Source organism: Sarcophilus harrisii, chromosome 1 (assembly GCF_902635505.1).
Source record: "Sarcophilus harrisii chromosome 1, mSarHar1.11, whole genome shotgun sequence".
NCBI lineage: Eukaryota > Metazoa > Chordata > Mammalia > Dasyuromorphia > Dasyuridae > Sarcophilus > Sarcophilus harrisii.
Genome location: NC_045426.1, coordinates 221705275 through 221730453, shown reverse-complemented (window position 1 = coordinate 221730453; position 25179 = coordinate 221705275). Strand labels below are relative to the sequence as shown.

General features: G+C 34.0%; 1 pseudogene; it reads right to left on the bottom strand.

Moving 5' to 3' along the window:
• The window catches only part of LOC116419637, a 149108-nt pseudogene extending 124285 nt beyond the window's left edge, over window positions 1-24823 (bottom strand).
• Between the last annotated feature and the right edge of the window lie 356 nt (window positions 24824-25179).

Here is a 25179-nt window from a genome sequence, read left to right as displayed (position 1 = left end):
AACAAAATCAAAATAATGAAAAAAAAAGAAAAAGAAAATGTAATATACCTCATTGGAAAAACAACTGAACTGAAAAATAGATCTAGGAGAGACAATTTAAGAATTATTGAACTTTCTGAAAACTATGATGAAAAAAAAAAAAGAGCCTACACATCATCTTTCAGGAAATCATCAAGGAAAAACTGCCTGGATGTTCTAGAATCATAGGTAAAATAGCTAGGGAAATCATTAATCATTTCCTGAAAGAGATACCAAAATAAAAACTTCAAGGAATATCACAGCCAAATTTCAGAATTATCAGATCAAGGAAGAAATATTGCAAGCAGCGAGAAAGAAACAATTCAAATGTCTAGGAGCCACAATCAGGATTGCTCAGTACCTTCCACATTAAAGGATCAAAGGGTCTGCAATGTAATATTGGGAAAGGCAAAAGGAACTTGGATTGCAGCCAAGAAATAACTATCCACCTAAACTGAACACTATCTTTCAATAGTGAAGAATCTGGATATTTGATGATACATGTAAAGGGCTGAAATTCTGAATAGGTGCACTGGAATGAAACAATTGAGAACTTGAGGCTAATTACCTATTGTACAGTACTCTGAATGAGATGCAGTGAGATCTTTCAAGACAGTTGGGAAACTCGAGTAAGGTTTCATCATCTTCAGAGTTTTAGTAGGCCTGAAGGACTTTGAGCATTGATCCAAGGGCAAACCCAAGTCCCCTTCCTGCTATCCTCCCATGATATCATTTTCTCCCTATTTCAATCAAATATGAGCAACTATGTACTTATTGATCAAGTTCAATTTCTTGCGTAGTTCCCGTGTTTAGAATGTGCGACCCTCAGCCAATGAGGATGAGGGTCAGTGGTGGGAGGGGGTATTTGTGTTAGGGATTGAAGTGTTAACCCTGCCCTCAGGAGGTGCTTCCTCCCTTCAGATAGTCTGCTTGATGTGTGGGACAACCTTCTCTTGAGAATGTATAATAAACTTTGCTTTTGCTGGAGAGATCCCTCCAGCTTTTTTATTAAATGGTGACTCCTCACCGTTTCTGAATCACACAACTCTATTAGCATATGCTTGGAAAAATGGCCCTTCTCACTATTCCATGCTGGCTCAATCTTTTAGTGTATACAGATAATCATAGGAGGGATTAGGAGGTGGAGTAAGACAAGCCAGAGTCACTTTGGAGGAGGATGAGAAGGGAGGTTGGTCGGTGGAGAATGTGAAGCAGTTTTGTTGATCCCCTTCACTTCTCCCTCTAAAGACCAAGGACTTTTGTTTATTCTGACTCTGACTGATTCTGAGGCCTTCAGGGAGCTAACTCAGACTTCACATTTTGGCACCCAACTTGTGAACCAAGGACCCTAATTTCACTGAAGAAGTCTCCAGTGATCAGGAAATAGGGTGATTATTTTAATAGACAGAGAACTTACTTTGTTAAGGGCTAAACTAGTAACCCTTTCTAACTGAAATGGGGCAGATATTAGGGAAAGATTCTCCCCTAACTCCAGTTTCACCCCCATCCCAAGGGGGTGCTATAGAAAACATATTTAAGTTGATCAAGAGACAAGGTTTACTTGTAACTTGGGAGCAGATTAGTGGACTCTTGGATACACTAGAATTCATGTCCCTTTGGTTCTTAAAGGAAGAAGATGCAGAGACAGATAATTGAAAACTAGTAGGAGATCAACTATGTGAATACTATAATGATAAAAGTCCTGATCCAATTTCTAAGTAAAGATTCTATATATACAACATAATACAATTGGCCTTAAAGAATCCTGCAAGTTATAGAAAAAAAAGAATGCCAGCTTACAAAAAAAGCTCCAGAGGCTTTGATAGAAGTTGAACTGGCTTTATCCAATGTGGTTGAAAGAATCACTCAAAAACTCTTGGAAATATCAGTTCTTGCTACAAAAGAGGCATCCACAGCAGTCCTTCATCAAGAAGACAGTGTGATAGAGTGGGTGAACCTTCCAGCACAACCAGAACAAAGCCTTACTACTTATTTAATGCTTGCGGCTAGAATTTTATTAAAGATCATTAAGCAAGCAGTACAATTATCTGGGATGAGACCTGACAAGATATATACCTTTTATACTAATGCACAAATTAATGTATGCTGTAAAATCATCCCAGAATGGCAAATTTTATTGGCCACAGCTCCAAATCTTACACACGAGTCTCCATTAAAGATAACCTGACTATTACATAATTGGTAATGGATTCTTGAAGAAAAGGTTCCTAAAGTTCCTCTTAAAAGACCAACTATCTTTCCAAAGATAGTATTTGTGCTGTATACTCTCATGACTTAACTATAAAAAGAGTAGTCAGAACTCCTTTTCAATCCACTCTGCAGAATGAATTGTATGCAATCATTCTAGTTCTTACTTATTATCCAGGAGATATAAATATAATATCTGATTGGGCCTATTCAGTAGGTGTGGTACAAAGAATTGCCACAGTCAAAAACCTCTTTTAGAAATTTCAAGAGCAAGTGAGAACATTTAGATAAGATTTATATCTTGCAAGTCCACTCTCATAGTGGATTTCCAGGTCCTATTTTTGATGGTAGTTCAAAGGCAGATAGCCTTCTAACCATGTTGGCTAATACACCTTTATTTTAGGAAGCCCAAGAATCTCATTCTAAATATCATCAGGCTGTTCTAGCTTTATGTTTACAATTTGGAATAAAAAGAGAGGAAGATAGGAGCACAGTAAAAACCTGTACAGCTTGCCTTCCTTTCCATACTCCTACACTCCCTCCAGGGAAGAACCCTTGTGGTTTGAGACCCAATGAAATCTGGCAAATGCATGTGACCCATTATAAATCTTTTGGTCGCCTGTCTTTTATCCACGTTGTGGTAGACACCTTTTCAGGATTCACTTATGCAATACCAGCAGCAAAAGAGACAGCTTGAATGGTCACTGAATTCCTTATATAAGCATTTGCAATTATGGGTATGCCACAAACAATAAAAACCTGCATATACTTCTAAATGGACTTGCATATACTTCTAAACATTTTGTATACTTTTGTGCACAGTATCCGATTTTACACAGCACTGGCATACCCTTTAATCTTCAAGGACAGGCAAGAAGAGAGAGGAGAAACAGAGACATTAACATGCTCCTCCAAAAACAAAAGAAAGGGGGAGCCACAAGTAACCCTAGAGAACTTCTAAATCTAGCTCTTTATACTATTAACTTCTTGATTTTTGACAAAGATGCACTGGCTCTGGCAAACAGGTTTTATAACCCACAGGAGGGGCAGTGTCCAGTGTGAGCAGCTCCATTATCTTTGAATAATCACCATGTGATGTGGAGAGACCCAGAAAGTGGAGAATGGAAGGGACCAGATAGGCTAACTGATTGGGGGAGAGGGTTTGCTTATAACTCTACAAATGGAGAATGAATCAGTTGGGTTCCAACAAGCTGTATTCACCTTTTCCTTTGGAGAGAAACAGAGAAGACTCTTGAAATGAAGGAGAAGACCCAAGAAACTTCAGGTAGTTCTGTCTCTCACTGCCCATCACTGAAAGAGCACAGCAGTTATGGTGATTAACTCATGGACATCAAAAATTGTTGGACTTCAAAACCCTCAGCAATCATTGGAATCCCTGAGATATGAAAAGATTGTTGTAGGACTTCAAAACCCTATTTACCCAAATTCAAAACTCTAATTACCTAAGTCTAATTAATAATTGGACAATACTCTATTAACATATGCTTGGAGAAATGGCCCTTTTCATTATTCCGTGTTGGCTCAATCTTTTGATGTATATAGATAATCATAGGAGGGATTAGGGGGTGGAGTAAGACAAGCCAGAATCATTTTGGAGGAGGATAAGGAGAAGGGAGGTCGGTTGGTGGAAAACGTGTGGCAGTTTTGTCGATCTCCTTCACTTCTCCCCCTAAAGACCAAGGACTTTTGCTTACTCTAACTCTGGCTCATTCTGAGGCCTCCAGGGAGCTAATCTGGACTTCACAGATACAGGTAAATTTAACTTATTTCTGATAAAAATACCACAGCCTGAACAAAAATTTGATTTCCAAATATAGAACTCAAGAGAAGCATAAAAATTTAAAAAGGAAAGAACTATTAAGAAGTATATTTCTGTTATGGATATTCTTAGAGAGAACAGGTATAATTTGATTTTATTATGATAATATGAAAAAAATTAGAGGTGGAAAGGGAATTATACTGGGAAAAGTGGGAAATTAAGGTAAAATTATGTTAATTACATCTCATGAAGAGGCAAAAAAGACCTATTATAATTGAAGAAATGAAGGGAGGTGGATCAACATTGTGTGATCCTACTCTCATCAGATTTGGATCAAAGAGAGAATATCAAACTTATTTTGTTTTACAAAGAAACTTCTCTCATGTAATAGGAAAGTGGAAGGGGAAAGGGGAAAGAAAAGGGGGAAACTAAAGTAGGGGTAAGGTATAAAAAAGGGTGAGGGGCTGTAAAGTGAGGGTGCTGTTTCGGGGAACAGTGGTCAGAAGCATAATACTGGGGAAGAGAGAAAGTGGGAAAGGAAAGACAAAAGCATAACTTGGGATAAATAAGATAGTGGGAAATATAGAATTAGTCATTTTAACTGTGAATGTGAAAGAGATGAACTCTCGCATAAAACATTCTGATGGCAGAATAAATTAAAAATCAGAATCCTAGAATATGTTGTTTATAAGAAACATATTTAGGGGGAGAAGACACACGCAACTTTCTAAGCTCTTCTCTTACCCTCTTTATCAATATTATATCGAGCCTCAAAAATATTCTTGACTGCTACAATTCATAAAGATAAGAAGTAGAACAACTCACCGGCCGAAGAAAATCTGCAGTCTCTCCAAAAAAAGGTTGGTTCCAGGGCCAGGGGGGAGATCAGCGCAGACTGGGAGAGAAATTAGGTTCCGAGGAGAGTCTCAAACCGAAAGTGAAAGCACAGATCTCAGCACAAGCAGATCCAACCCGCAGTATGGGGCTTTTCCTTGGGGCAGCTGTGATCCTGCACGGCAGGAGGACACAGTCCAGGTTAGCCTCCAATCTGCTGCAGTGCTGGGCTCGGCTTGGGGCCATAGAGCTTTCCCAAGGTCGATTTGCATCAGGCAGAGCTCGGAGCAGAGTTCAGTAGAATGGAGGTCAGCGGTCAGCTGCTAATACTCACAGTCCCACAAGAGGCTCTGGCCTGGGGCAGTGACACTTTCACCCCTTAGTCTCTAGCCGAGGGCAATCGCTAACCCACACAGCCCTACTGGGCACTTCGATAGTTCGGCCAGTGCTGAATCCACTTCCTGTTGGGGGAAGGGAAAACTCTCACTCAGAGCACTCCCATACCTCAGAGCCAGAAATCGGTTTACATCTCTCCCTGCTCTGCAGAGGAAGCTGGTAACCCCCTTGCCTAGGAGACATACCCTAAAGGCTTTAAAACATGAATAAAAAGATGAAAAGAACAATAGACAGCTTCTATGCAGGAAAAAGAGCAGGTCAGCAAACCTGAAGAGACATCAAACAGCAAAAATGCATCAGACTGTCCTCCTTTACATGATGCTCTCATAGAAGAGACCATTAAAAGTCTCAAAAGAGAGTTAGAAGATAAATGGGGAAAGGAAAGAGAAGCCTTACAAGAGAGCAACAACTTCCTGAAATACGAATTGGAAAAGTTAAAAATTCCAGGAAGTGCAGGGAAACAAAATTGGTGAATTGAAAAATAAAAGAATTCACTCAGAAAGTAGGATTTGTGAATTGAAAGACAAAGAACTCGCAAGAAAGTAGGATCTGTGAATTGAAAAGAAAATAATTCACTAAAAAAAAAATTAGTGAAATGGAAAAAATCTCACAGACCAAAACAATACATTTAAAAACCTCAATTGGACATATACAGAAAGAAGTAAAAAAAGCTAATGAAGAAAATAATTCTTTAAAAATTAGAACTGAAAAAATAGAAACTAATGATTCATTGAGACAGCAAGAATCAGTCAAGCAAAAACAAAAAAAGGACAAACTGGAAAAAACCATGAATTATCTACTTGCAAAATGACAGACTTGGAAAATAGATCTAGGAGAGATAATCTGAAGATTATTGGACTTTCTGAAAACTATGATAAAAAAAGAGCCTAGATACTATTTTACAAGAAATCATCAAAGAGAACTGCCCAGATGTAATAGAATCAGAAGGTAAAATAGGCATTGAAAGAATTCATCGAACACCTTCTGAAAGAAACCCTAAAATAAAAACCCCAACGAATATTGTGGCCAAATTTCAGAACTATCCGATTAAGGAAAAAAATTTACAAGCAGCCAAAAAAAAAACCATTTAAATACCGAGTTGCCACAATAAGGATCACCCAAGATCTGGCTGCCTCCACATTAAAGGAAAGAAGGGCATGGAATATGATTTTCCGAAAGGCACAAGAACTTGGGATGCAGCCAAGAATAAATTACCCAGCTAAGCTGAGCATTTTCTTCCAGGGAAGATGGACATTTAATGAAACAAATGAATTCCATTTGTTTCTGAAGAAAAAATCAGAACTACACAAAAAATTTGATCTCCAACCATAGAACTCAAGAGATGCAGAAAAGGTAAAAATAACTCTTGAGAATTGTATTTCTGATGTGGATATACAAAAAGAATACATGTATAATTTGATTGTACTGATATAACATAAAAAAGGGAAGTAGATATGGAAAAGGGATGATGGCAGAATAAGGTGGGAAGGAGGGATAAATAGAGGGAAACCACATCCCACAAAGAGGCAAAGGAAATTTATCATATCTGAGGGAATTTAGAGAGGGGGAGAAACATTGTGTGAATCTTACTCTCATCAGAGTTGGCTCAAAGAAAAAATAATTGACATTAGTTTTAGAGAAAATTCTCTCTCGCCTCATTAAAAACGGGGGAGAGGAAAAGGGAAAAGAAAAAGAGTAATAAGGGAAGGAAGGGAAAAGACTCAAAGCGGGGGAGGGAGGGATTATAAAAGAGGGTAAGCATCGTGATACAAGAGGGGTACATAAGTTTAAAAGGGGGAAAGAGGGCTGGGGGAGGCAAGAATAAGTAAAGCATAATCTGGGGTTATTAGGATGGCAGGAAATACAGATTTAGTAATTCTAACCGTAAATGTGAATGGGATGAATTCCACAAAGAGGAGGCAGATAGCAGACTGGATCAAAAGTCAGAACCCTACAATATGTTGTTTACAAGAAACACATTTAAAGCAGGAGATACATATAGAGTAAAGGTAAAAGGCTGGAGCAAAATCTATTATGCTTCAGGTGAAGTCAAAAAGAGGGTAGCCATCCTTATCTCAGATCAAGCAAAAGCAAAATTGATCTAATTAAAAGAGATAAGGAAGGAAACTACATCCTGCTAAAGGGTAGCATAAACAACGAAGCAATATTAATATTAAACATATATGCACCAAGTGGTATGGCATCCAACTTCCTAAAGGAGAAGTTAAGAGAGTTGCAAGAAGAAATAGACAACAAAACTGTAATAGTAGGAGATCTCAAACTTGCACTCTCAGAATTAGACAAATCAAACCACAAAACAAATAAGAAAGAAATTAAAGAAGTAAATAGAATATTAGAAAAATTAGGTATGTTAGATCTATGGAGAAAATTGAATGGAGATAGAAAGGAATATACTTTCTTCTCAGCAGTTCATGGAACCTATTCAAAAATTGACCATATATTAGGACATAAAGACCTCAAAATTAAATGCAAGAAAGCAGAAATAGTAAATGCTTTCTTTTCAGATCATGATGCAATAAAAACTACATTCAACAAAAAGTTAGTGGCAAATAGACCAAAAAGTAACTGGAAACTAAACAATCTCATCTTAAAGAATGATTGGGTGAAGCAGCAAATTATAGATACAATTAATAATTTCACTCAAGATAATGACAATGATGAGACATCATACCAAAATTTGTGGGATGCAGCCAAAGTGGTAATAAGAGGGAATTTTATATCCTTAGAGGCTTACGTGAATAAAACAGAGAAAGAAAAGAATAATGAATTGGGCTTGCAACTAAAAAAACTAAAAAAAGACCAAATTAAAAACCACCAATCAAATACTAAATTGGAAATTCTAAAATTAAAAGGAGAAATTAAAAATATTGAAAGTAAAAAAACTATTGAACTAATTAATAAAACTAAGAGTTGGTTCTATGAAAAAGTCAATAAAATAGATAAGCCTTTGGTAAATATGATTAGAAAAAGGAGGGAGGAATATGAAATTAGTAGTCTTAAAAATGAAAAGGGAGAACTTTCCACCAATGAAGAGGAAATTAGAGAAATAATGAGTTATTTTGCCCCAATAAATTTGATAACCTAAGTCAAATGGATGACTACCTCCAAAAATAGAGACTTCCCAGACTAACAGAGGAGGAAGTAAATTGCTTGAATAGTCCCATTTCAGAAAAAGAAATAGAACAGGCAATTAAACAACTCCCTAAGAAAAAACCCCCAGGACCAGATGGATTTACATGTGAATTTTACCAAACATTTAAAGAACAATTGGCCCCAATGCTATATAAATTATTTGATAAAATAGGGAATGAAGGAGTCCTACCAAATTTCTTCTATGACATAAACATGGTACTGATACCTAAACCAGGTAGGCTGAAAACAGAGAAAGAAAATTATAGACCAATCTCCCTAATGAATATTGATGCTAAAATCTTAAATAAGATATTAGCAAAAAGACTACAGAAAATCATCTCCAAGATAATACACTATGATCAAGTAGGATTTATACCAGGAATGCAGGGCTGGTTCAATATTAGGAAAACTATCAATATAATTGGCCATGTTAATAACCAAATTAACAAAAACCATATGATCATCTCAATAGATGCAGAAAAAGCATTTGATAAAATCCAACATCCATTCCTATTAAAAACACTTGAGAGTATAGGAAAAAATGGACTTTTCCTTAAAATAATCAGCAGCATCTATTTAGAACCATTTTGGTTTTAAATAGATGCTGCTGATTATTTTAAGGAAAAGCATATCTAAGGAAAAGCATCATATGTAATGGAGACAAACTGCAACCATTCCCAATAAGATCTGGAGTGAAACAAGGTTGCCCACTATCACCGTTACTATTTAATATTGTATTAGAAACACTAGCTTTAGCAATAAGAGCTGAGAAAGAGATTAAAGAAATTAGAATAGGCAATGAGGAAACCAAATTATTACTCTTTGCCGATGAAATGATGGTATACTTAGAGAACCCCAGAGATTCTACTAAAAAGTTATTAGAAATAATCCACAACTTTAGCAAAGTTGCTGGTTATAAAATAAACCCACATAAGGCATCAGCATTCTTATATATTACTAACAAAATCCAATAGTCAGAGTTACAAAGAGAAATTCCATTTAAAGTAACTACTGATAATATAAAATATTTAGGAATCTATCTGCCAAGGGAAAATCAGAAACTTTATGAGCAAAATTACAGACTACTTTTCACACAAATTAAGTCTGATCTAACCAATTGGAAAAATATTAAATGCTCTTGGATAGGGCGAGCAAATATAATAAAGATGACAATATTACCTAAACTAATCTATTTATTTAGCGCTATACCAATCAGACCCCCAAAACTATTTTTAATGACCTAGAAAAATAACAACAAATTCATATGGAAAACAAAAGGTCAAGACTTCAAGGGAATTCTATGAAAAAAAATCAAATGAAGGGTATTAGCTAAGTACAGATCTAAAATTATAATATAGAGCAGCAGTTACCAAAACTATTTGGTCATTGGCTAAGGAATAGATTAGTTGATCAGTGGAATAGGTTAGGTCATGGGATAAAACAGTCAACAAATATAGCAACGTAGTCTTTGACAAACCCAAAGACCCCAGCTTTTGGGATAAGAACTTACTGTTTGATAAAAATTGCTGGGAAAATTGGAAACTAATATGGCAAAAACTAGGCATTGATCCATACTTAACACCGTACACCAAGACAAGGTCAAAATGGATTCATGACCTAGGCATAAAGAATGAAATTATTAATAAATTAGAGGAACACAGGATAGTTTACTCCTCAGACCGTGTGGAAGGGAAGGTCTTGTGACAAAAGAAGAACTAGAGATCATTACTGATCAAAAATAGAAAATTTCGATTATACTAAACTGAAAAGTTTTTGTACAAACAAAACTAATGCAGACAAGATTAGAAGGAAGCAATAAACTGGGAAAATATTTTACAGTCAAAGGTTCTGATAAAGGCCTCATTTCCAAAATATATAGAGAATTAACTCTAATTTATAAAAATTACGCCATTCTCCAATCTGAAAATGGTCAAAGGATATGAACAGACAATTCTCAGATGAAGAAATTGAAACTATTTCTAGTCATATGAAAAATGCTCCAAGTCATTATTAATCAGTGAAATGCAAATTAAGACAACTCTAAGATACTCACTACATCACCTGTCGATTGGCTAAGATGACAGGAAAAATAATGATGATTGTTGGAGGGGATGTGGGAAAACTGGGACATTGATGCATTGTTGTGGAGTTGTGAACGAATCCAACCATTTTGGAGAGTAGTTATGAACTATGCTCAAAAGTTATCAAACTGCATTAGTACCTCTGATCCAGCAGTGTTTCTTACTTGGCTTGTATCCTGGAGATTATAAAGAAGGGAAAGGGACCTGTATGTGCAATCGAATGTTTCGTGGCAGCCCTTTTGTAGTGGCTAAAACTGAAACTGAATGGATGTCCATCAGTTGGAGAATGGCTGAATAAATTGTGGTATATGAATATTATGGAATATCTATTGTTCTGTAAGAAATGACCTAACAGGATGATTTCAGAAAGGCCTGGAGGGGACTTAATGAACTGATGCTGAGTGAAATGAGCAGGACCAGGAGATCATTATATACTTCAACAACAATACTATATGATGACCAGTTCTGATGGACCAGGCCATCCTCAGCAACGAGATCACAAATCATTTCCAATGGAGCAGTAATGAACTGAACCAGCTATGCCCAGAAAAAGAACTCTGGGAGATGACTAAAAACCATTACATTGAATTCCCAATCCCTATATTTATGCCTACATGCATTTCTGCTTTCCTTCACAATCTAATTGTCCAATATTTCAGAGTCTGATTCTTTTTGTACAGCAAAATAACGTTTTGGTCATGTATACTTATTGTGTATCTAATTTATATTTTAATGTACTTAACTTCTACTGGTCATCCTGCCATTTGGGGCAGGGGGTGGGGGGTAAGACGTGAAAAAATGGAAAAAGAGGTTTGGCAATTGTTAATGCTGTAAAGTTACCCATGCATATATCCTGTAAATAAAAGGCTATTAAATTTAAAAAAAAAAAAAAGAAACATATTTAGAGTAGAGGGCTACATACTGAGCAAAGGTAAAAGGCTGGAGCAGACTCTATTATGCTTCATGTGAAGTAAAACAAAACAAAACAAAATGAAATAAAAACAAAAGCAGGAGTAGTAATCCAAATCTTAGATGGAGTAAAACCAAAAAAAAATAGATCTAATTAAAAGAGATAAGGAAGGAAACTATATCTTGTTAAAGGGTACCATAGGTAATGAAGCAATATCAATAGAAAACATTTATGCACCAAGTGGTATAGCATCAAAATTCCTACAGGAGAAGTTGAGAGCTGCAAAAAGAATTGGACAACAAAACTATACTAGTAGGAGATCTCAACCTTGTTCTCTCAGAACTAAATAAATTGAACCACAAAATAAATCAGAAAGAATTTAAGGAAGTAAGTAGAATTTTTAAAAAGTTAGGTATGAGAGATGTGTAGAGAAAATTGAATGGAGACAAAAAGGAATACACTTTTTTTTTGGCAGTTCACAGAACCTATATAAAAATTGATAGTGTCTTAGGGCATAATCAGTTCAAAATCAAAAATCTGCAGAAAGGCAGAAATAATAAATTCATTTTTTCCAGATCATGATGCAATAAAATTGCATGAAATAAAGGTCCAGGGAAAAAAAGATAAGAAAATTAATTGGAAAATAAATGTTCTATCTAAAGAACGAGTGGGTGAAACACCAAATCTTAGACACAATCAATAATTTCATCCAAGAGAATTACAATAATGAAACAATATGCCAAAATTTTTGGGATGCAGCCAAAGCAATTATTAGGGGAAATTTTATATCTCTAGATGCTTATTTACATAAAAGAGAAAAAAAGAGAAGATCAATGAATTGATCTAACAACTAAAAAAAGATAGAAAATGAACAAATTTAAAACCCCCAATTAAATACCAAATTCAAAATTCTGAAAATAACAGGAGATTAATAAAATTGAAAGTAAAAAAAAACTATTGAATTAATAAAAAAAAATTAAGAGATGGTTTTATGAAAAAAAAATAAAATAGATAAACCTTTCTTTTTTTTTATTTAATAGCCTTTTATTTACAGGATATATACATGGGCAACTTTACAGCATTAACAATTGCCAAACCTCTTGTTCCAATTTTTCACCTCTTACCCCCCCCCTCCCCTAGATGGCAGGATGACCAGTAGATGTTAAATATATTAAAATATAACTTAGATACACAATAAGTATACATGACCAAAACATTATTTTGCTGTACAAAAAGAATCAGACTCTGAATTATTGTACAATTAGCTTGTGAAGGAAATCAAAAATGCATGTGTGCATAAATATAGGGATTGGGAATTCAATGTAATGGTTTTTAGTCTAGATAAACCGTTCTTAATTTGATTAGAAAAAGGAAAGAAGAAAATCAAATGGTTAGTCTCAAAACCAATGAAGAGGAAATTAGAAAAATAATTAGGAGTCATTTTGCACAGCTATATGTGAATAAATCTAATATTGTAAGTGAAATGGAAGAATACTTACAGAAATATAGACTGCCCAGATTAACAGAAGAGGAAATAAATAACTGAAGTATTCCTATTTTAGAAAAAAGAAATTGAACAAGTTATTAATCAACTCCCTAAGAAAAATAAATCTCCAAGACCAGAATGATTTACATGTGAATTCTACCAAACATTTAAAGAACAATTAATTCCAAAACTATGCAAACTATTTGGAAAAAACAAACAGGAAAAAAGAAGTTTTACAAATTCCTTTTATGACACAGGTATGGTGTGAAAACTTAAACAAGGTAGGGTGAAAATACAGAAAGAAAATTCTTGACCAATTTCCCTAATGAATACTGATGCAAAAATCTTAAAAAGATATTAGCAAAGACATTACAGAAAGTAATCCCCAGCATGCCCACTATGACTAAGTATAATTTATATTAGGAATGCAGGTTCAATTTTAGAAAAAAACTATTAGCATAATTGACTATCAATAACTAAACTAACCAAAAATATGATCATCTCAGTAGATGAAGAAAAAGCATTTGATAAAATTCAATACCCATTCCAATTAAAAACACTGGAGTATAGCAATAAATGGAGTTTTCCATCTATTTTAAACCATCATCTTATGAAATGGGACAAACTAGAATCATTCCCAGTAAGATCAAGGGTGAACAAGGTTATCCACTATTACCATTACTATTCAGTATTGAATTAGAAATATTAGCTTTGGCAATAAAAGAAGAAAAAGAGATGAAAGAATTGCAGTAGAAAATGAAACCAGATTATCACTTTTGTAGATGATCTGATGGTATGCTTAGAGAATCCTACAGAATCAACAAAAAAATTACCAGAAACAATTCATAACTTTAGCAAAATTGCAGGATAGAAAATAAATGCAAAGAAATCACAATTTTTTTTTTATATTACCAACAAAGTCCAAACAGTAAGATACACAAAGGGAAATTTCATTTAAAATAATTTGCATTATATTATTATGAAGTATTTGGGAGTCTACTTGCCAGGGCAAAGTCAGGAACAATATGAACACAACTACAAAACACTTTTCACATGAATATAGTCAGATTTAATTAATTGGAAAAATATCAAGTGCTCATAGGTTGGCTGAGTGAATATGATAAAAATGACAATAATGCCTCAGTCTTTTATTCAGTGCTATACCATTTAAACTCCCCCAAAAAATATTTTATAAATCTAGAAAAAAAAAAAATCATAACAAAGTTCGCCTGGAAGAACAAAAGGTCAAGAATTTCAATGCAATCAGTGAAAAAAATGCAAATTAAGGTGGCCTAGCTGTGACACATCTAAAACTCTAATATAAAGTAGGAGTCATCAAAACCATTTAATCCTGGCTAAGAAACAGAGTAGCTGAACAATGGAATAGGCCTAGATTCAAAGGACAAGATAGTTGTATAAATATGTATGTATACATTGGATTTAATATACATTTTAACATGTTTAACATATGTTTGGTTCCTTGCCATCTCATGGGGAAAAGGAGGGAAAAAAGGAACACAAAATTTTTTAAGGGCAATGTTGAAAAATCTTCCTTACATGTGTTTTAAAAATTTAAAAAAAAATTATGAGCAGGATGCTCTCAGAAAAACCTGAAAGACTTTCAGGAGCATTGATACAAAGTGAAATTTGCTTTGTACAAAGTAACAGCAACATTGCAATATTATCAGCTGAGACTGGCACAACTATTCTCAGCAACACAATGATGTAAGACAATTGTATTTTTTGAGTTTATTTTTTATTAAAGCTCTATAATTTTTAATATATGCATAGATACTTTTTCAGCATTAACCCTTGCAAAACCTTGTGCTTCAATTCCCCACCCCCCATTCCCCTCATCCCTTTCTCTAGATGGCAAGTAATCCAATATATATTAAACATGGTAAAATATATATTGAATCCAAAATATGCATACATATTTTTAAAATTATCTTGATGCACATGAAAAATCAAATCAAAAAGCAAAAAAAAAGAGAGAGAGAGAGAGAGAGAGAGAGAGAAAATAAAATGCAAGCAAACAAGAACAAAAAGAGTCAAAATGCTATGTTGTGATCCACACTCAGTACCCACAGTCCTCTCTCTGGTTGTAGCTGGCTCTTTTCATTGCAAAATCAGTGAAAATGTCCTGAATCATCTCATCATTGAAAACAGCCACATCCATCAGAATTGATCTATATATATATATATAATCTTGTTGTTGCTATGTACAATGATTTCCTAGTTTGTTTATTTCACTTGGCATCAATTCACGTAAGTATCTCTAGGCCTCTCTGAAATCATCCTGCTGATAGTTTCTTATAGAAAAATAATATTCCATAACATTCATATACCATAACTTATTCACTCATTCTCCAACTGAGGAGCATCCACTCAGTTTCCAATTTCTTGCCCCTACAAAAAAAAGTCTGACATAAACATTTTTGAACATTTAGGTTCCTTTTCCTCTTTTAATATCTCTTTGGGATACACACCCTGTAGAAATACTGCTGGATTAATGGGCATGCACATTTTGATAGCCTTTTGGGCATAGTTCCAAATTGCTCTCTAGAATTGTTGAATTAGTTCAAAACTCCATAAACATTGTATTAGTGTCCCAGTTTTCCCACATGCCCTCCAACACTTATCATTATCTTTTCCTGTCATCTTAGCCACTATGCAAGGTGTGTAGAGGTACAAAGATTTATCTTAATTTGCATTTCTCTGATCAATAATGATTTAGAGAATCATTTTATATTACTAGAAATAGTTTCAATTTCTTCATTTGAAAATTATCTGCTCGTATCCTTTGATCATTTATCAATTGGAGAATGGCTTGAATTTTTATAAATTTCAGTCAATTCTCTATATATTTTTAAAATGAGGCCTTTACCAGAACCCTTAAATGTAAATATGTTTTCCCAGTTTATTGCTTCCCTTCTATTCTTGTCTGCATTAATTTTATTTGTACAAAAACTTATTAATTTAATATAATAAGAGTTGTCTATTTTTTGCTCAATAATGATTTCCAATTATTCTTTGGCCACATATTATTTCCTTCTCCATTGATCTGAAAAGTAAACTATCTTTTGTTCTTCTAATTTTCTTATAATAATCCATTTCATGTCTAAATCATGAACCCAATTTGACTTTATCTTGGTATGTGGTATTAGGTGTGGGCTAATGCCTAGTTTCTGCCATACTAGTTTCCAATTTTCCTAGTTGTTTTGTCAAATAGTGTGTCTTTATCCCAAAAGCTGAGATCTTTGGGTTTGTCAAACACTAGATTTCTATTGTCATTGACTATTTTGTTCTGTGAATATAACCTATTCCACAGATCAATTACTTTATTTCTTAGCCAGGACCAAATGATTTTGATTACTACTGCTTTGTAATATAATTTTAGGTCTGGCCTAGTTAGACCACATTTATTTGCACTTTTTTTTTCATTAATTCCATTGAAATTATTTTCTTCCAGATGAACTTTGTTATTATTTTCTCTCAATCTGTAAAATAATTTCTTGGGAGTTTGAGTGGTATGGCAATGAATACGTATATTAATTGAGGTAGTGTTGTCATTTTTATTATATTTGCCAGGCTTACACATGAGCACTTGATATTTTTGCAGCTTATTTGATCTGATTTTATTTGTATAGAAAGTGTTTTGTAGTTGTGTTCATATAGTTCTTGACTTTTCCTTGGCACATAGGTTCCTAAATATTTTATACTATCAACTGTTATTTTGAATGGAATTTCTTTTTCTATCTCTTGTTGCTGCACTTTATTGTTAATATATAAAAATACTGATGATTTCTGTGGATTTATTTTGTATCCTTCATTATCAACTTCAATTCCTTAAATCTCTTTTTCTTCTCTTATTGCCAAAGCTAATATTTCTAATACAATATTGAATAGTAGTGGTGACAGTGGATAACATTGTTTTATCCTTGATCTTATTGGGAATGGTTCTAATTTTTTCCATTATATGTGAGGTTCCCTGATCGTTTTAAATAGATGCTCCTAATTATTTTAAAGAATACTCCATTTATTCCTATAATAGGAACGGGTATTGGATTTTATCAAATTGTTTTTTTCTGAATTTATTGGGCTAATCATATGATTTTTATTATTTTCATTATTGATATGGTCAATTATGTAAATAGTTTTCCTAATATTGAACCAGTCCTGCATTCCTGGTATAAATCCTACTTGTTCATAGTGTATTATACTGGGGATGACTTTCTGTAATCTCTTTGCTAGTATTTTATTTAAGATTTTTATATCAATATTTATTAGGGAAATTGGTCTATAATTTTCTTTTTCTGTTTTCACCCTGTCTGATTTAGTATTCACACAATATCTGTAATCATAAAAGGAATTTGGTAGAAGTCCTTCTTTCCTTATTTTTTCAAATAATTTGCACAGTATTGGAATTAATTGTTCTTTAAATGTTTGATAGAATTCACATGTAAATAAATCCATCTGTTCCAAAAATTTTTCTTAGGAGTTGATTAATAGCTTGTTCTATTTCTTTTTCTAAAATGGGACTATTTAAGTAATTTATTTTCTCTTCTGTTAATCTCAGCAATCTATATTTTTAGGTATTTCTCCATTTTATTTGGATTATCAAATTTATTGACATATAGTTGGCAAAATAATTCCTAATTATTGCTCTGATTTCTTCTTCACTGGTGGAAAGTTCTCTGTTTTTGTTTTTTAATACTAATTATTTGATTTTCTTCTTTCCTTTTTCTAATCAAATTAATTAAAGTTTTATCTATTTTGTTGCTTTTTTATAAAAACAAATTCTTAGGTTTTTTATTAATTCAATAGTATTTTTACTTTTAATTATATTAATCTTCCTTTTTTCAGGATTTCAAATTTGTTATTTAATTGGGGTTTTTTGTTCTTTTTCTAATTTTTTTTTAGTTGCAAGCCCAATTCATTGATCTTCTCTTTATTTTATGCAAGTAAGCACCTAGAGATATAAAGTTTCTTCTGATACTCTCTTTGTCTGCATCCCACACATTTTAGTATGTTGTCTCAGTGTTGTCATTCTCTTGGATGAAATTATTGATTGTGTCTATGCTTTGGTGCTTCACCCACTCATTCTTTAGGTTTATTAATTAGTTTCCAATTATTTTTGGTTTATTTTCCTCTGGCCTTTTATTACATGTAATTTTTATTGCATCATAATCAGAGAAATATGCATTTACTATTTCTGCTTTTCTGTATTTGACTTTGAGAATTTTATGCCCTAATACATAGTCAGTTTTTATATAGGTTCCATGTACTGCTGAGAATAGGATATATTCTTTTCTGTCTCCATTCATTTTTTTTTTTTTTTACCAGTGGTCTGTCTTCCCTAACTTTTCTAGGATTTTATTTACCTCCTTAACTTCTTTCTTATTTATTTTGTGGTTCTATTTATCTAGTTCTAAGGGAGCAAGTTTGAGATTCTCCCACTAGTACAATTTTGCTGTCTATTTCTTCTTGCAGCTGTTTTTACTTCTCCAGGAATTTGGATACTATACCACTTGGTGCATTTATGTTTACTATTTGTATTAGTTCATTATCTGTTGTACCTTTGAGCAGGATGTGGTTTCCCTCCTTTTAATAAGATCAATTTTTGCTTTTTCTTCATCTGAGATCAGGATTGCTACCCCTACTTTTTTTTTTTTTTTTTTTTTTTTTTTTTTTTTTTTTTTTTTACTTCACCTGAAACATAATAGATTCTGCTCAAGCTTTATACATTTACTCTGAATGTATCACTCTGCTTTAAATGTGTTTCTTGTAAACGAGAAATCATAGGAATCTCATTTTTAATCTAGTCTGCTATCCACTTCTGTTTTATGGGAGAATCCATCCCGTTCATATTCACAGTTAAAATTACTAACTCTGTATTTCCTGCCATCTCGTTTTCTCCCAATTGTACTTTTCTCTTTCCTTTCCCCATTTCCCTCCTCCCCATTATTTTTTCAATGATTGTCCCCTCCCTCTCCAATTTGAAGCCCCCCCCCCTTTTTATACCTTTCCCCTTTTACTTCTGTTCTCTCTTCTAGCCTCTCTGCTTCTTTCCCCCTTCTGCTCATACTTTCCTATAGGGAATTTAGTTTCTCTGTTGATCTAAATAGGTCTGATAGTCTCTGAACCAAATCTTATGTGAGTAAGATTCACACAATGGTCATCCCTCTTCCCTCTTTCACTCAATTACAATTAATTTAAGGGAAGTTGGCAGGAAGTCGCATAGATACCTGTCTGTTCTCCACCATCTTGGCTCTGTCTTCTTGAGTTTTCCTCCAAGACAACTCTAAATGGCTTATGATGAAAAATGTTATCTATACCCTGAAAAAAAACTGAATGGTGTCTGAATGCAATTTGAATTATATTTTTGTAAACTTTATTTCTAAAAGTCTTCTTTTATTACTACTACTTCAACAATAATTCTTATTCCTATTACTTTTTTTTTTCTATTTAGCCTGCTATCTATAGCAACATGACTTATGGAAATGTTTTTCTTAATTAATTCTCATTGAGAATGCAGAAGGAATGGAAAGATATTAAGAGGTAGAATCTGGAACTCATAGTTTTACAAATGAATGTTAAAAGTTGTTTTTACATATAACTGAGGAAAATAAAATATTGATGAAGAATTAATTAAATAAAATAACCAGAAACATGGAGAAATCCTGTACCACTGAGAATAGTTGGTATTTTTTCCTCTAAACATAAAAAAAGTTCTTTGTTTTGTTTTTTTGGTTTGCTGCAATAATTTTTGTTTTATATGATATCAGTACTATTAAATTGGTGGAAATAATTTGGGATTTTTTTTTTACCTGTCTTGTTCTATGCTTTATTTCAAGTTTACTCTAGCGACTGTTTCCCCTACTTCATAGCAATTTTGCCATATGTATTTTTTGTACTGTATTATTGTGGTTTCTTTTTCTCATTATTTTATCCTGGAAAGTATATGATCCTTATTTTCTCTTCTCATCCTCTCATTACACTCATTACACTTTTCTTATTTGTAGCATTCTCATGTATTATTTCAATATTTTTATTTTAAGAAAATAGCTTTCCTGGATCCATTAATATGTTGCATTGAAATTCTGTGATTCTGCTTTTCAGAGATTTTACTTTTTTAAATAATATATGTATTTGGGGACTACATTCTCCAGTCTCTTGTTAGAAGTATTTCTTTTTTAAGTATTCATTTATGTATTTCTTTAATGATTTCACTTAATTATTTCAGGGTTTTTTTTTTAAAAGGATGCTTGCAGAATTTGTTTTGCTTTTTTCTTACTCAAAATTCTTTTAATGTGTTTGCTCATTTAACTGTCTCTTCTTTGGATGTTTTTGTCTCCTATCCATTTACTTATTCTGCACTTTCTGATTTTTCTGTTATTTTCTCAGTAACATTTTTTAAAATTATTTTTTGTTTTTACTGACAATAATTGTTTTAACTGACAAACTGAAGAAGTTTGAGCTATGGTGTAATTTTTTTCCTCAGTTCTCAATATTTGTTCTCTTTCTTTAGTCCACTGTGATGGGCAATAACTGTGAGCCTTGAAACTCAACATTTTGAATGTTATTTCAAGAAGATTGTGACAATTTATGAAGAATAGACTTATTATCCACATTGCCAGTTTCTACTCTTCTGGGACACATGCCTTCTCTGAAATTAATTTGCCTCAATCCTTAATTGGATTCTAGGGTGAAACTGGTCATAAAAGTTCTGAGAAAAGTTTTCCCTGAATACTGCTGAGAGACAGTTCTGTGAAACATTGGTAATTGGGTCTCTAGTGTTCTGTTACTCTTTCTAGTATTACTTTTATCCTTTCATAAAACATCAAGTAGTATTATTTCTACCCTGTGCTTGGATGCCACTTAGGTTTACATCTGTCCTTTTACTTTCTCTACTTTCTGGCTTGAGATTGTTTCATTTCTTTCCTTAGGAGTATGTTTATATTAGGGCACAGATAAGGAATTGATACTAAAAGGCACTACCTAAAAATGAAGTTGCCCTAGCTTCAAGAAGGATCCAATTTCATGCATACATGAGAAAAAATGGATGGTCTGATTGTTACTTTTTCTGTAACAATTATATTCTAGGATATTTTTTCTTCCTGTTTTTACTATTTTTGATGAATTTTAAAATGTTGATTTGATGTTGTAAGAGAAAAAGAAATGTGCCCCATGTTATTTTTAATCAATTATTTTTCTAAAATTTTCATGTAGATCTGTTTGTAATTACTAGCCCTTCGACAGTCACATGCAGTGTAATTAAGTGAAAAACATTTAATAATGCTTTTTTCATTCCTATGGTATAATTAAGAAAAATATATTTTTAAAAATTATTTCTCCTAAGCATATGCTTTTTTTGTTGGAGGAGATGCAATTGAACTCATGATATTTTTGATATAGTTAATCCCAGGTGAGGAAATTTCACTTATTAATTCAAGCTTTTGCCTTTACTTCCTCTTACATTCCTAAAAAGCTGCCTTTAACACAAAAATGTTAAGTGACTCATACACGGTCACACGGTTTGGGTAAGAAGTTGTATTTAAACAGAAATGTTATTGACTGTGAATTTGGTTACTATACATTACCATTTTTAAACATTAGGTTGCTTCATTTCAATTGCTGATGGTTGGATTAAGTTATATTTTAATTGCTGTGGTTTTAAAACATCAGATAAAGCTGATCATTTCCCTCTAATTTCTCATTTTAATGAAATATTAAACTCTGAATTTTAAGTGGTTTTGTATATATGAAATTATGAGAGTTTTTTCTCCTTCATTATGTCATACTCAATTATATATTTGACAACTTCATATCTATAATTTTAATCAAGTATTTTTCTATCTATTCAATCATAATCTACTTTTCTTCCTTCCACTTTCACTTTCTTTTTTATCTTTTTTATTTGTTAATAATAAATAAAAATAAGAAAAAAATATCCATGTGCACAGCAAAACCTAAGAAAGGATTGGAATTAAGTGTTCTTTAAATGTTTGGTAGAATTCATTTGTCAAGCCATCTGGCTCTGAAATTTTTTTCTTAAGAAGTTAATTAGCTTGTTAAATTTCTTTTTTCTAAAATTGGACTATTTAAGTAATTTATTTCCTCTTCTATTAATCTGGGAAATTTATATTTTTTGTAAATATTTTTCCATTTCTTTTAAATTGTCAGATTTGCTTGTTTTAAGGGAGAGTTCATCCCATTCATATTCACAGCTATGGTTACCAATTCTGATTTTCTTCCATCATATTTTCTCCCCTATATAGAATTTTGTTCTCTCTTTCCACACTATCCTTAGCAGTTTTTTTTTTGACACACCCAACCCATTACCTTATTTTCTATCACCCCTTCCCACCTCCACTTTTCCCCTAGTGTTTCTGCCCTCCCTTCTCCCCTGTCCCTCACTTCCTCGCTTTTCTTTCCTCTTTCTCCTCTTCTTTATAAGGTTAGAAAATTTTGTACCAAAATGAATAATTAAGTTATTCCCTCTTAGACCCAAAACTGATGAGATCAAGCTTCAGGCAATGCTCATTCCCCCTGCCTTCTTTTCATTGATTATAATACACATTTTATACCTCTTTCTATGATCTAATTTGTCCAATTATACTTTCATCTTTTTTTTAGTACAGACCTTTTTTTCATCCCTTAATGCCTTTTTCTTTGACATCATCACATCAGACTCCATTACAATCACACTTGCAGTCCATGTGATACCTCCTCTGTCTGCAGTACAGTAGTCAAGACGTAAGATGCCATTTTCCTATCTAATAATGTAAACAGTTTCATCTTTAACTGTAATGGGCTGAGATTTGAGCTGATGCACTGAGGTCCCAAGTACATGAGGCTAGATAGTAATTGGGCTATACTCTATTAATATACATGATTGCCACACAACCAGCAGCTCGGAGTCTCGAACCCAGCCCAATCTCTCCCCACTTGTCTTCCTCACTTTGATGCTGTGGTCATAATAAGGACTCCAGGCAGGATTCCAACCCACAGAAGTATCTCTGTTTTGTTCTTTCAGCCATGTTAATAAGGGATTAAAGTATGTGAGCAATGGTCCTGCATCCATCGTCTTCTTTCCTACAACACTTTCTAATGCTTTTGTCCAAGGTTCTGCTTTTCCCATGCTTAGCATAGTAAGCAACTTGTTCCCAGCTTCAGTTGAGTTGGTGATGTCACACTTATGAAGAAGAGCTGATGGCTGAGCAATTCTACAAAGAGCTTCATGGAACTGGAACTGATAAATAGTCCTTGTATAATATCTGATGAAAGAATAATCATTAGCAACATGAAAGAGAGCAGCAGGGTCACAGTAGGTTTCATCATGGGGTAGGGGCTCCACTACACCAACTATCTCACGCTTCATCTCCCACCACTTTTTCATCCATTTCTCTTTGGGAATTTCACCCTTGAAAACCATCCATCTCCATTTCTCTAGCATGTAAGTAAAAGGCATTGTTCCAACGATAGTGAGGGCTTGCTTGAACAGGAAGTTTATTTCTGTTTCAAAATCCTCCTGAAAAGTCGGTGGTAGGAGACCAAGGGCTTGTAAATGTGTAGGTGTGGCTGCTGAGAGGGACATGATTTCTCCAACTGCCTCATGGAACCCTTCATTGGCTCCATTTCTCAGCAGAAAAGGTTGCGAAGCATAAGCCATGTCATACTGGATGTGACCCATTTCATGATGAGCAGTTAGAAAGTCATCCATTGTCACTTTTGTGCACATCTTAATCCTGAAATCCCCTTTTCCCAAATCCCAAGCTGTAGGATGACAAACCACTTTTCTGCCATCATTAGGCTCCGTGAGCATTGAATTTTCCCAGAAACCCTTGGTCATGTTAAAGAGGCCAACAGATACAAAGAATTTCTCAGCTTCCTCAAATATCCTTTTTGCATTCCAATTCTGATCCTTCATGGCTTGAGTCACATCAATGTTTGGTTTTTCTGAATAGGGCACTGTCAATGGATATAGATTTGTCCAGAATCTGCCCCACATGTCACCTAGCAAATGTGCAGGAAGACCCCCAGTTTCACTAATTAGAGGACCATAGATGGTCATCATCCTTTTCCGCACATAGGCATGTAGTTGGTCATATAACTCTTTTATCTGGGAAAAGGTCTTTTCCACATCTTGCTTCAGCTGAGAACGACTATAGTCAAATTCCACTGATTCTTCAACTTCATAATCTCCTCTATAATAATCCCCATAGTCTTCATAGTCATTTCCTTTGGCAAGTTCATTTTTTAAATCCACATATTCTTCATATAATGGCCTCATTTCTTTGCCAACTTTAGATCTCCAGCCTTCCCAAACCCACAGCCTTTCATAATAATCACGGCTTTCTTCCATAATTTTGTCCAAACCTGGTTCAAGCAACAAACATTGCTGAGGATTCTTTGGGTTACAGACAGTTCCAGTGCTGTAGAGAGTGCTCATGGTATTCAAGATTGTGTTCAGCCGTGCATTCTTCTCAGCTGATAACACTGCAGCTCCTTTCTCCTGGAGAGACTTAAGCTGAAGTCTGATAGGATATGCTGAAATTTCATTTAGAGGATATGCTCTGGATAAGTTGGACTGGACAGTATAAAATGCAGACCAATTGGCTGCTGCTTCATTCATTTTTTGGACATTCTCATCAGTAATATTAGTGTTATAATTCCAAGAAGCAAGTGAACTTTGATAAGACACATCTTCCGCAGCTTTAGTAAAATTTTCCAGAAATCCTTTAGCCATATCTTCAGTGGAGAGTTGAGCAGCAGTCACAGCCAGAAGGCTGAAAAAGAGCCAGAGAGGGTCTAACATCTTTCCCTGTGAGCCAAGATCCCATCCACTGAGCAAATTTCCTTCAAGCAAACCTCTTCATGGGTTTTTCTCTCCCATCAGCCTTTGAACTTGGGTTGGGCGCTGAGAACAAAAACTCCCCTGACTCACTGATGAAAGCAGGAAAAACTTATTTTACATTCTTGCAAGAATAGAGCGTGGCAGTTATGGCATTTGACTCATGGACATCAAAGATTGTCGGACTTCAAAACCCTCAGGAATCATTGGATTCTCTGAGCCATAGGACTCGAAAACCCTCAGGAATCATTGGATTCTCTGAGCCATAGGACTTGAAAACTCTCAGGAATTATTGGATTCTCTGAGCCATAGGACTTGAAAACCCTCAGGAATCATTGGATTCTCTGAGCCATAGGACTTGAAAACTCTCAGGAATCATTGGATTCTCTGAGACATAGGACTTGAAAACCCTCAGGAATCATTGGATTCTCTGAGACATAGGATTTGAAAACTCTC